Here is a 12,690-nt window from a genome sequence, read left to right as displayed (position 1 = left end):
AGCGCGCCTCCTCCAAGGCCTGGGCCTCGGGGGTTTCTCCAACGATAGTAGTGTGAAGCGCATCCACGTTACGGCGGTGAAGCTCTTCCCTCCGCTACGAAGCGAGGGGTTCGGGGCGGTACTCCTCATGGGCATGTGATGGGTCGCCTACGCCATCACCACCGTCTTCACGGGTGAAGCCAGGAGGACTGCGTGGTCCATTGACCATCAAAACTTCTGCCGCGGGGTCGCTGCTGTTCCACTCGGATGCAGTCTCGACGGAGCCAGTCGACAGATCGAACAGGCCGTAGAGAGTTTCATCAGGCTTGATCGCCGCGATTTGTGGGGTGGACGATTGGCGGGCCACCGCATGTCTCACCCACCCCTAAAGCCGCGATCGACCGGATTGTTGATGCCGGCGAGCAACAGAAAGTGAGGTTGCCATAGGAGCCGACTGATACTGAGTCGACGGCTGCCGAAGAAGGACGCCGCGGACGCATGCGCGGAAGTGCGTCACCCCGCGAATGGGAGCGCCTCGACGTCGAGTGGAGCCTCGTGGAGCCAAGCGGAGTCATCGGCGATGAAGATAAGAGCGCCGAGACGGATCTCGCGGCCTTCAGCCAATCCCCCGCCGGAAATCATGATGACGGGAATCGGAAAAATCGCAACTTCTCCAACAAACTGCTAAGACACCTGCCCCATGGTGGGCGCCAACTGTCGTGGTTCTAAGACTGACAGTAGAATGGGGGGTAGGTATGAGGAGGCAAGATCCTAGCTATGGAGTAGTTGTACACACGAGTTTACGAGTTCAGGCCCTTCTCGGAGGAAGTAACAGCCCTACGTCTCGATGCCCTGAGGCAGTCGACTGGATTATATGCGTGTGTGTGTGTGTGTTTACAAAAGATGTGAACCCCTATCCTGGAGGAGGGGGTGGCTTATATAGAGTGCGCCAGGACCCCAGCTCCCCTCCGTTATGCGGGGTTCAATGTACATAAATGTAGAGCGTTACAGGTAACGTCCGTATTAAAGTGCTATAAATGGTAGTTAAGGCTATGAGTAAACGCCCGACCGTTGCTGTGTAGAGTGGCTTCACATCTTCTGTTTGTCGAGTGACTTCTGCGACGGTCGAGTGACATTGATTCTTCCGAGTGGAATGTCTCTGGTCGAGTGGATGATGGTACCCTTTGAATGCCGCTGGCTTTAGGGTGAAGTCCTTGGGGAGGTAGTCTAGGTCAGGCCTATGACCCTACCCTAGGTACATAGCTTCATCAGTATCCCTCCCAAATGATGTTGCTCCTATTACTCATTTTGATTATGATAATTGCTATACTATTGGTGCTATCCATACTATTAATGATGAGAGTGATTATGCTTATGATATGCAAAGGCCCAAGCTTGGGGATGCTATGTTTGATGAGAATGACATGTTTGGGAATTTATTTGCTGCAATTAATGTTTGTCCCAAGCTTGGGGATGCTATGTTTAATGAAGACGATATTTTTAGACTCCCAAGTTTTGATGAGCAAATTTATTATGATGATACGCCTCCTATTTATGATGGTTATATTGAGGAAAGTGGGTTTGGAAGAGTGTCGACTTTAGGAAGTAATGATCCCACTATTTTGGAGGGTGTTGAATCTTATTTTGACAATTATGAAAGTGGATTTGGAGAGGTCATGACTTTATTTAGTAATGATTCCACTATCTTGGATGAGGTTTCAATTGATTATGATGAGAACAAAGTTGCTACTTATGATGATTATTGTGATGATACTTATGTTATAAAAAGTAGTGATGATTATATTTACAAAACTTGTCATAATTATGATTACACTTTTTTATGAACATTACTCTCCATAGCCCATTGATTGGCCGCGTCAATCAAAAATATAATTTTTGATGTGGAATGATGAAAATAGAATTTTTGATGTGGAATGCTCCCTAAAATATTTTTCAATGTAATTCTATTTATTGTGGCATGAATGTTTATATCCAAAAGATTCAAGATAAAAGTTTAATATTGACATAAAAATAGTAATACTTCAAGCATGCTAACCAAGCAATTATGTCTTATCAAAATAACATAGCCAAAGAAAGGTTATCCCTAAAAAATCATATAGTTTGGCCATGTTTCATTTTTCGTCACACAAAATGCTCCCATGATGCATAACCCTGATGAAAAGCCGAGCAATTGGTTCATACTTTTTAACGCGCTTCAGCCTTTTCAACCCTTACGCAATACATAAGCACAAGCCATGGATAAGCATTATAGGTGGAATAGCATATGATGATGGGGGTTATGTGAGAAGACAAAAAAGGAGAAAGTCTCACATTGACGCGACTAATCAATGGGCTATGGAGATGCCCATCAATTGATGTCAATGCAAGGAGTAGGGATTGCCATGCAACAGATGCACTAGATCTATAAGTGTATGAAAGTTCATCAAAAGAAACTAACTGGGTGTGCATCAAACTTGCTTGCTCACGAAGACCTAGGGCATTTTGAGGAAGCCCATCATTGGAATATACAACCCAAGTTCTATAATGAAAAATTCCCACTAGTATATGCAAGTGACAAAATAAGAAACTCTCTATCATGGAGACCATGGTGCTATTTTGAAGCACAAGTGTGGAAAAGGATAGTAACATTTTCCCTTCTCTCTTTTTCTCTCATTTTTTTATTTGGGCTTCTTTGGGCTCTTTTTTTTATTTGGGCTTCTTTGGCCTCTTTTTTTATTTCACTTTCCTCACATGGGACAATGCTCTAGTAATGATGATCATCACACTTTTATTTACTCATAACTCAATGTTACAACTCGATACTAGAACAAAAATATGACTCTATGTGAATGCCTCCGGCGGTGTTCTGGGATATGCGATGAATCAAGAGCGACATGTATGAAAGAATTATTAAAGTGGCTTTGCCACAAATACGATGTGAACTACATAATCATGCAAAGAAATATGACAATGATGGAGCATGTCATAATAAACGGAATGGTGGAAAGTTGCATGGCAATATATCTCGAAATGGCTATGGAAATGCCATAATAGGTTGGTATGGTGGCTGTTTTGAGGGAGATATAAGGAGGCTTATGTGTGATAGAGCTTATTGTATCACGGGGTTTGGATGGACCAGCGAAGTTTGCGCCAACTCTCGAGGTGAGAAAGGGCAATGCAAGGTACCCTAGAGGCTAGCAAATTGTGAGAAGGTAAGAGTGCGTATGATCCATGGACTCACATTAGTCATAAAGAACTCATATACTTATTGCAAAAGTTTGTTAGCCCTCGAAGCAAAGTACTACTACGCATGGCCCTAGAGGGATAGATTGGTAGGAAAAGACCATCCGTGGGTATGATTATACGATATGCATCACATAATCTCAGATTCATCTATTCAACCAACACAAAGAACTTCAAAGAGCGCCCCAAAGTTTCTACCAGAGAGTCAAGACGAAAACGTGTGCCAACCCCTATGCATAGGTTCATGGGCAGAACCCGCAAATTGATCACCAAAACATACATCAAGTGTATCACGTGATATCCCATTGTCACCACAGATAAGCACGTGCAAGACATACATCAAGTGTTCTCAAATCCTTAAAAACTCAATCCGATAAGATAACTTCAAAGGGAAAACTCAATCCATTACAAGAGAGTAGAGGGGGGAGAAACATCATAAGATCCAACTATAATAGCAATGCTCGTGATACATCAAGATCGTACCACCTCAAGAACGAGAGAGAGAGAGAGAGAGAGATCAAACACATGGCTACTGGTACATACCCTCAACCCTGAGGGAGAACTACTCCCTCCTCGTCATGGAGAGCGCCGGGACGATGAAGATGGCCACCGGACTTGCTACGTCTTGAGCTTCCGTTGGTTTTCCCCGAAGAGGAAGGGTTGATGCAGCAAAGTAGCGTAAGTATTTCCCTCAGTTTTTGAGAACCAAGGTATCAATCCAGTAGGAGGCCACACTCAAGTCCCTCATACCTCCACAAAGCGATAGCTACTTGCAACCAACGCGATTAGGGGTTGTCAATCCCTTCACGGTGACTTACGAGAGTGAGATCTGATAGATATAATATTTTTGGTATTTTTGGTATAAAGATGGAAAGTAAAAAAGCAAAGCAAGATTAAAGTGATGGAGATTGATATGATGAGAATAGACCCGGGGCCATAGGTTTCACTAGTGGCTTCTCTCAAGAGCATAAGTATTCTACGGTTGGTGAACAAATTACTGTTGAGCAATTGACAGAATTGAGCATAGTTATGAGAATATCTAGGCATGATCATGTATATAGGCATCACGTCCGTGACAAGTAGATCGAAACGATTCTGCATCTACTACTATTACTCCACTCATCGACCGCTATCCAGCATGCATCTAGAGTATTAAGTTAAAAACAGAGTAACGCCTTAAGCAAGATGACATGATGTAGAGAGATAAATTCATGCAATATGAAATAAACCCCATCTTGTTATCCTCGATGGGAACGATGCAATACGTGCCTTGCTGCCCCTTCCGTCACTGGGAAAGGACACCGCAAGATCGAAGCCAAAGCTAAGCACTTCTCCCATGGCAAGAACTACCAATCTAGTTGGCCAAACCAAACGGATAATTCAAAGAGACTTGCAAAGATAACCAATCATACATAAAAGAATTCAGATAAGATTCAAATATTATTCATAGATAGACTTGATCATAAACCCACAATTCATCGGTCTCAACAAACACACCGCAAAAAGAAGATTACATCGAATAGATCTCCACAAGAGAGGGGGAGAACTTTGTATTGAGATTCAAAGAGAGAGAAGAAGCCACCTAGCTACTAACTATGGACCCGAAGGTCTAAGGTAAACTACTCACACTTCATCAGAGGGGCTAGGATGATGTAGAAGCCCTCCGTGATGACGGCCCTCTTCCGGTGGAGCTCCAGAATAGGCCCCAAGATGGGATCTCGTGGATACAGAAATTTGCCACGGTGGAATTAGGTTTTTAGCTCCTGTTCTGATCGTTTGGGGGTACGTAGGTATATATAGGAGGAAGGAGTACGTCGGAGGAGCATCGAGGGGCCCATGAGGCAGGGGGGCGCGCCCTAGGGGGGGAGCCCCCCACCCTCGTGACCTCCTCTTTGACTCCTTGGAGTAGGGTCCAAGTCTCCTAGATCACGTTCGGTGAGAAAATCACGTTCCCGAAGATTTTATTCCGTTTGGACTCCGTTTGATATTTTGTTTCTCCGAAACACTGAAATAGGCAAAAAACAACAATTCTGGGCTGGGCCTCCGGTTAATAGGTTAGTCCCAAAAATAATATAAAAGTGGAAAATAAAGCCCAATATAGTCCAAAACAGTAGATAATATAGCATGGATCAATCAAAAATTATAGATATGTTGGAGACGTATCAGGCATCCCCAAGCTTAATTCCTGCTCGTCCTCGAGTAGGTAAATGATAAAAAGAGATTTTTTGATGCGGAGTGCTACTTGGCATAATTTCAATGCAAATCTTCTTAATTTTGATATGAATATTCAGATTAGAAATATTCAAGACAAAAGTTATATTGACATAAAAATAATAATACTTCACGCATACTAACAAAGCAATTATGTCTTCTCAAAATAACATGGCCAAAGAAAGTTATCCCTATTGGGGAACGTAGCAGAATTTTAAAATTTTCTATGCATCACCAAGATCAATCTATGGAGTCATCCAGGGATAGAGGAGTGCATCTACATACCCTTGTAGATCGCGCGCGGAAGCGTTCAAGAGAACGGGGTTGATGGAGTCGTACTCGACGTGATTCAAATCACCGATGACCTAGTGCCGAACGGACGGCACCTCCGTGTTCAACACACGTACGGTTGGGAAGATGTCTCCTCCAACTTGATCCAGGAAGTGGGAAGGAGAGGTTGATGAAGATCCAGTAGCACGACGGCGTGGTGGTGGAAGCAACTGTGATCTCGGCAGGGCTTCGCGAAGCGCAGGGAGACAGAGGAGTGTCACGGGAGGGAGAGGGAGAGGCCAGGGGCTTGGGTGCGGCTGCCCTCCCTCCCCCAACTATATATAGAGTGCCTAGGGGGGGGCCCCGGCCCTAGGAGATCCAATCTCCTAGGGGGGGCGGCGGCCAAGGGGGTGCCTTGCCCCCCAAGGCAAGGGTGGCGCCCCCCACCCCTAGGGTTTCCAACCCTAGGCGCAGGGGGAGGCCAAAGGGGGGCGCACCAGCCCACTAGGGGCTGGTTCCCCTCCCACTTCAGCCCATGGGGCCCTCCGGGATAGGTGGCCCCACCCGGTGGACCCCCGGGACCCTTCCGATGGTCCCGGTACAATACCGATTACCCTCGAAACTTTCCCTATGGCCGAAACTTGACTTCCTATATATAAATCTTCACCTCTGGACCATTTCGGAACTCCTCGTGACGTCTGGGATCTCATCCGGGACTCCGAACAACTTTCGGGTTACCGTATGCTAATATCTCTACAACCCTAGCGTCACCGAACCTTAAGTGTGTAGACCCTACAGGTTCGGGAGACATGCAGACATGACCGAGACGCTTCTCCGGTCAATAACCAACAGCGGGATCTGGATACCCATGTTGGCTCCCACATGCTCCACGATGATCTCATCGGGTGAACCACGATGTCGAGGATTCAATCAATCTGTATACAATTCCCTTTGTCAATCGGTACGTTACTTGCCCGAGACTCGATCGTCGGTATCCCAATACCTAGTTCAATCTCGTTACCGGCAAGTCACTTTACTCGTGCCGTAATGCATGATCCTGTGATCAACCACTTGGTCACATTGAGCTCATTATGATGATGCATTACCGAGCGGGCCCAGAGATACCTCTCCGTCATACGGTGTGACAAATCCCAGTCTCGATTCGTGCCAACCCAACAGACACTTTCGGAGATACCTGTAATGTACCTTTATAGTCACCCAGTTACGTTGTGACGTTTGGCACACCCAAGGCACACCTACGGTATCCGGGAGTTGCACAATCTCATGGCCTAAGGAAATGATACTTGACATTCAGAAAAGCTACAGCAAACGAACTACACGATCTTTGAGCTAAGCTTAGGATTGGGTCTTGTCCATCACATCATTCTCCTAATGATGTGATCCCGTTATCAATGACATCCAATGTCCATAGTCAGGAAACGAGGACTATCTTTTGATCAACGAGCTAGTCAACTAGAGGCTCACTAGGGACGTGTTGTGGTCTATGTATTCACACATGTATTACGATTTCCGGATAACACAATTATAGCATGAACAATAGACAATTATCATGAACAAAGAAATATAATAATAACCATTTTATTATTGCCTCTAGGGCATATTTCCAACAGTCTCCCACTTGCACTAGAGTCAATATTCTTGTTACATTGTGATGAATCGAACACCCATGCAGTTCTGGTGTTGATCATGTTTTGCTCTAGGGAGAGGTTTAGTCAACGGATCTGCCACATTCAGGTCCGTATGTACTTTACAAATCTCTATATCTCCATTTTGAACACTTTCACGAATGGAGTTGAAGCACACTTGATATGCCTGGTCTTCCTGTGAAACCTGGGCTCCTTGGCAAGGGCAATAGCTCTAGTGTTGTCACGGAAGAGAGTCATCGGGCCCGACGCATTGGGTATGACTCCTAGGTCGGTAATGAACTCCTTCACCCAGACTGCTTCTTGTGCTGCCTCCGAGGCTGTCATGTACTCCGCTTCACATGTAGATCCCGCCACAACGCTTTGCTTGCAACTGCACCAGCTTACTGCCCCACCATTCAAAATATACATGTATCCGGTTTGTGACTTAGAGTCATCCAGATCTGTGTCAAAGCTAGCATCAACGTAACCCTTTACGACGAGCTCTTCATCACCTCCATACACGAGAAACATGTCCTTAGTCCTTTTCAGGTACTTCAGGATATTCTTGACCGCTGTCCAGTGTTCCATGCCGGGATTACTTTGGTACCTTCCTACCAAACTTACGGCAAGGTTTACATCAGGTCTGGTACACAGCATAGCATACATGATAGACCCTATGGCCAAGGCATAGGGGACGACACTCATCTTTTCTCTATCTTCTGCCGTGGTCGGGCATTGAGCCGTGCTCAATCTCGTACCTTGCAATACAGGCAAGAACCCCTTCTTTGACTGATCCATTTTGAACTTCTTCAATATCTTGTCAAGGTACGTACTTTGTGAAAGACCAATGAGGTGTCTCGATCTATCTCTATAGATCTTGATGCCTAATATATAAGCAGCTTCTCCATGGTCCTTCATTGAAAAACACTTGTTCAAGTAGGCCTTTATGCTTTCCAAGAATTCTATATCATTTCCCATCAACAGTATGTCATCCACATACAATATGAGAAATGCTACAGAGCTCCCACTCACTTTCTTGTAAATGCAGGCTTCTCCATAAGTCTACGTAAACCCAAACGCTTTGATCATCTCATCAAAACGAATGTTCCAACTCCGAGATGCTTGCACCAGCCCATAAATCGAGCGTTGGAGCTTGCACACCTTGTCAGCATTCTTAGGATCGACAAAACCTTCCGCTGCATCATATACAATTCTTCCTTAAGGAAACCATTAAGGAATGCCGTTTTGACGTCCATTTGCCATATCTCATAATCATAGAATGCGGCAATTGCTAACATGATTCGGACGGACTTCAGCTTCGCTACGGGTGAGAAAGTCTCATCGTAGTCAACCCCTTGAACTTGTCGATAACCCTTAGCGACAAGCCGAGCTTTATAGATGGTCACATTACCATCCACGTCTGTCTTCTTCTTAAAGATCCATTTATTTTCTATGGCTCGCCGATCATCGGGCAAGTCAGTCAAAGTCCATACTTCATTTTCATACATGGATCCTATCTCGAATTTCATGGCTTCCAGCCATTTGTCGGAATCCGGGCCCGCCATCGCTTCTTCATAGTTCGAAGGTTCACCGTTGTCTAACAACATGATTTCCAAGACAGGGTTGCCGTACCACTCTGGTGCGGAACGTGTCCTTGTGGACCTACGAAGTTCAGTAGCAACTTGATCTGAAGTTTCATGATCATCATCATCAACTTCCTCTCTAGTCGGTGCAGGCACCTCAGGAACATTTTCTTGAGCTGCGCCACTTACCGGTTCAAGAGGCAATACTTCATCAAGTTCTACTTTCTTCCCACTTATTTCTTTTGAGAGAAACACTTTCTCTAGAAAGGACCCATTCTTGGCAACAAAGATCTTGCCTTTGGATCTGAGGTAGAAGGTATACCCAACAATTTCTTTAGGGTATCCTATGAAGACGCATTTTTCCGACTTGGGTTTGAGCTTTTCAGGTTGAAGTTTCTTGACATAAGCATCGCATCCCCAAACTTTTAGAAACGACAGCTTAGGTTTCTTCCCAAACCGTAATTCATACGGTGTCGTCTCAACGGATTTCGACGGAGCCCTATTTAATGTGAATGCGGCAGTCTCTAAAGCATAGCCCCAAAATGATAGCGGTAAATCGGTAAGAGACATCATAGATCGCACCATATCCAATAGAGTGCGATTACGACGTTCGAACACACCATTACGCTGAGGTGTTCCAGGCGGCGTGAGTTGTGAAACTATTCCACATTTTCTTAAGTGTGTGCCAAATTCGTGACTCAAGTATTCTCCCCCACGATCTGATCGCAAGAACTTGATTTTCTTATCACGTTGATTCTCAACCTCACTCTGAAATTCCTTGAACTTTTCAAAGGTCTCAGACTTGTGTTTAATTAAGTAGACATACCCATATCTACTCAAGTCATCAGTGAGGGTGAGAACATAACGATAGCCACCACGAGCCTCAACACTCATTGGTCCACACACATCAGTATGTATGATTTCCAATAAGTTGGTTGCTCGCTCCATTGTTCCCGAGAATGGAGTCTTGGTCATTTTACCCATGAGGCATGGTTTGCACGTGTCAAATGATTCATAATCAAGAGACTCTAAAAGTCCATCTGCATGGAGCTTCTTCATGCGTTTGACACCTATGTGACCAAGGTGGTAGTGCCACAAGTATGTGGGACTATCATTATCAACCTTACATCTTTTGGTATTGACACTATGAATATGTGTAGCATTACGCTCGAGATTCATTAAGAATAAACCATTCACCATCGGAGCATGACCATAAAACATATCTCTCATATAAATAGAACAACCATTATTCTCGGATTTAAATGAGTAGCCATCTCGAATTAAACGAGATCCTGATACAATGTTCATGCTCAAAGCTGGCACTAAATAACAATTATTGAGGTTTAAAACTAATCCTGTAGGTAAATGTAGAGGCAGCGTGCCGACGGCGATCACATCGACCTTGGAACCATTCCCGACGCGCATCGTCACCTCGTCCTTCGCCAGTCTCCGCTTATTCCGCAACTCCTGCTTTGAGTTACAAATGTGAGCAACTGCACCGGTATCAAATACCCAGGAGCTACTACGAGTACTGGTAAGGTACACATCAATTACATGTATATCACATATACCTTTAGTGTTGCCGGCCTTCTTGTCCACTAAGTATTTGGGGCAGTTCCGCTTCCAGTGACCACTTCCCTTGCAATAAAAACACTCAGTCTCGGGCTTGGGTCCATTCTTTGGCTTCTTCCCGGCAGCTTGCTTACCGGGTGCGGCAACTCCCTTGCCGTCCTTCTTGAAGTTCTTCTTACCCTTGCCTTTCCTGAACTTAGTGGTTTTATTCACCATCAACACTTGATGTTCCTTTTTGATTTCCACCTCTGCTGATTTCAGCATTGAATACACCTCAGGAATGGTCTTTTCCATCCCCTGCATATTGAAGTTCATCACAAAGCTCTTGTAGCTCGGTGGAAGCGACTGAAGGATTCTGTCAATGACCGCGTCATCCGGGAGATTAACTCCCAGCTGAGTCAAGAGATTATGCAACCCAGACATTCTGAGTATGTGCTCACTGATAGAACTATTTTCCTCCATCTTACAGCTGAAGAACTTGTCGGAGACTTCATATCTCTCGACCCGGCATGAGCTTGAAAAACCATTTTCAGCTCTTCGAACATATCATATGCTCTGTGTCTCTCAAAATGGTTTTGGAGCCCCGGTTCTATGCTGTAAAGCATGCCGCACTGAACGAGGGAGTAATCATCAGCACGTGACTGCCAAGCGTTCATAACGTCTTGGTTCTGTGGGACAGGTGCGTCACCTAGCGGTTCTTCTAGGACATAATCTTTCTTGGCAGCTATGAGGATGATCCTCAGGTTCCGGACCCAGTCCGTATAGTTGCTGCCATCGTCTTTCAGCTTGGTTTTCTCTAGGAACGCGTTGAAGTTGAGGACAAGGTGGGCCATTTGATCTACAAGACATATTGTAAAGATTTTATACTAAGTTCATGATAATTAAGTTCATCTAATCAAATTATTCAATGAACTCCCACTCAGATAGACATCCCTCCAGTCATCTAAGTGAAACATGATCCGAGTTAACTAGGCCGTGTCCGATCATCACGTGAGACGGACTAGCCAACATCGGTGAACATCTTCATGTTGATCGTATCTTCTATACGACTCATGCTCGACCTTTCGGTCTTCCGTGTTCCGAGGCCATGTCTGTACATGCTAGGCTCGTCAAGTCAACCTAAGTGTATTGCGTGTGTAAATCTGGCTTACACCCGTTGTATTTGAACGTTAGAATCTATCACACCCGATCATCACATGGTGCTTCGAAACAACGAACCTTCGCAACGGTGCACAGTTAGGGGGAACACTTTCTTGAAATTATTACGAGGGGTCATCTTATTTAAGCTACCGTCGTTCTAAGCAAATAAGATGTAAAACATGATAAACATCACATGCAATCAAATAGTGACATGATATGGCCAATATCATTTGCTCCTTTTGATCTCCATCTTCGGGGCTCCATGATCATCGTTGTCACCGGCATGACACCATGATCTTCATCATCATGATCTCCATCATTGTGTCTTCTTGAAGTTGTCTCGTCATCTATTACTTGTAGTACTATGGCTAACGCTTTAGCAATAAAGTAAAGTAATAACATGACGTTTATGTTGACACGCAGGTCATAAATAAATAAAGACAACTCCTATGGCTCCTGCCGGTTGTCATATTCATCGACATGCAAGTCGTGATTCCTATTACAAGAACATGATCATCTCATACATCACATATATCATTCATCACATCCTTTGGCCATATCACATCACAAAACACTTGCTGCAAAAACAAGTTAGACGTCCTCTAATTGTTGTTGCAAGTTTTTACGTGGCTGCTATAGGTTTCTAGCAAGAACGTTTCTTACCTACGCCAAAACCACAACGTGAATTGCCAATTTCTATTTACCCTTCATAAGGACCCTCTTCATCGAATCTGTTCCGACTAAAGTGGGAGAGACAGACACCCGCCAGCCACCTTATGCAACTAGTGCATGTCAGTCGGTGGAACCAGTCTCACGTAAGCGTACGTGTAAGGTCGGTCCGGGCCGCTTCATCCCACGATGCCGCCAAATCAAGATAAGACTAGTAACGTAAATAAATTGACAATATCGATGCCCACAACTGCTTTGTGTTCTACTCGTGCATAGTAACTACGCATAGACCTAGCTCATGATGCCACTGTTGGGGAACGTAGCAGACTTTTAAAATTTTCTACACATCACCAAGATCAATCTATGGAGTCATCCAG

This window comes from Triticum urartu, chromosome 4A (genome assembly GCF_056163025.1).
Source record: "Triticum urartu cultivar PI428250 chromosome 4A, HENAU_Tu73, whole genome shotgun sequence".
In the NCBI taxonomy this organism is placed as follows: domain Eukaryota; kingdom Viridiplantae; phylum Streptophyta; class Magnoliopsida; order Poales; family Poaceae; genus Triticum; species Triticum urartu.
The sequence above is the reverse complement of the archived record's forward strand: the minus strand, read 5'-3'. Positions refer to the sequence as shown.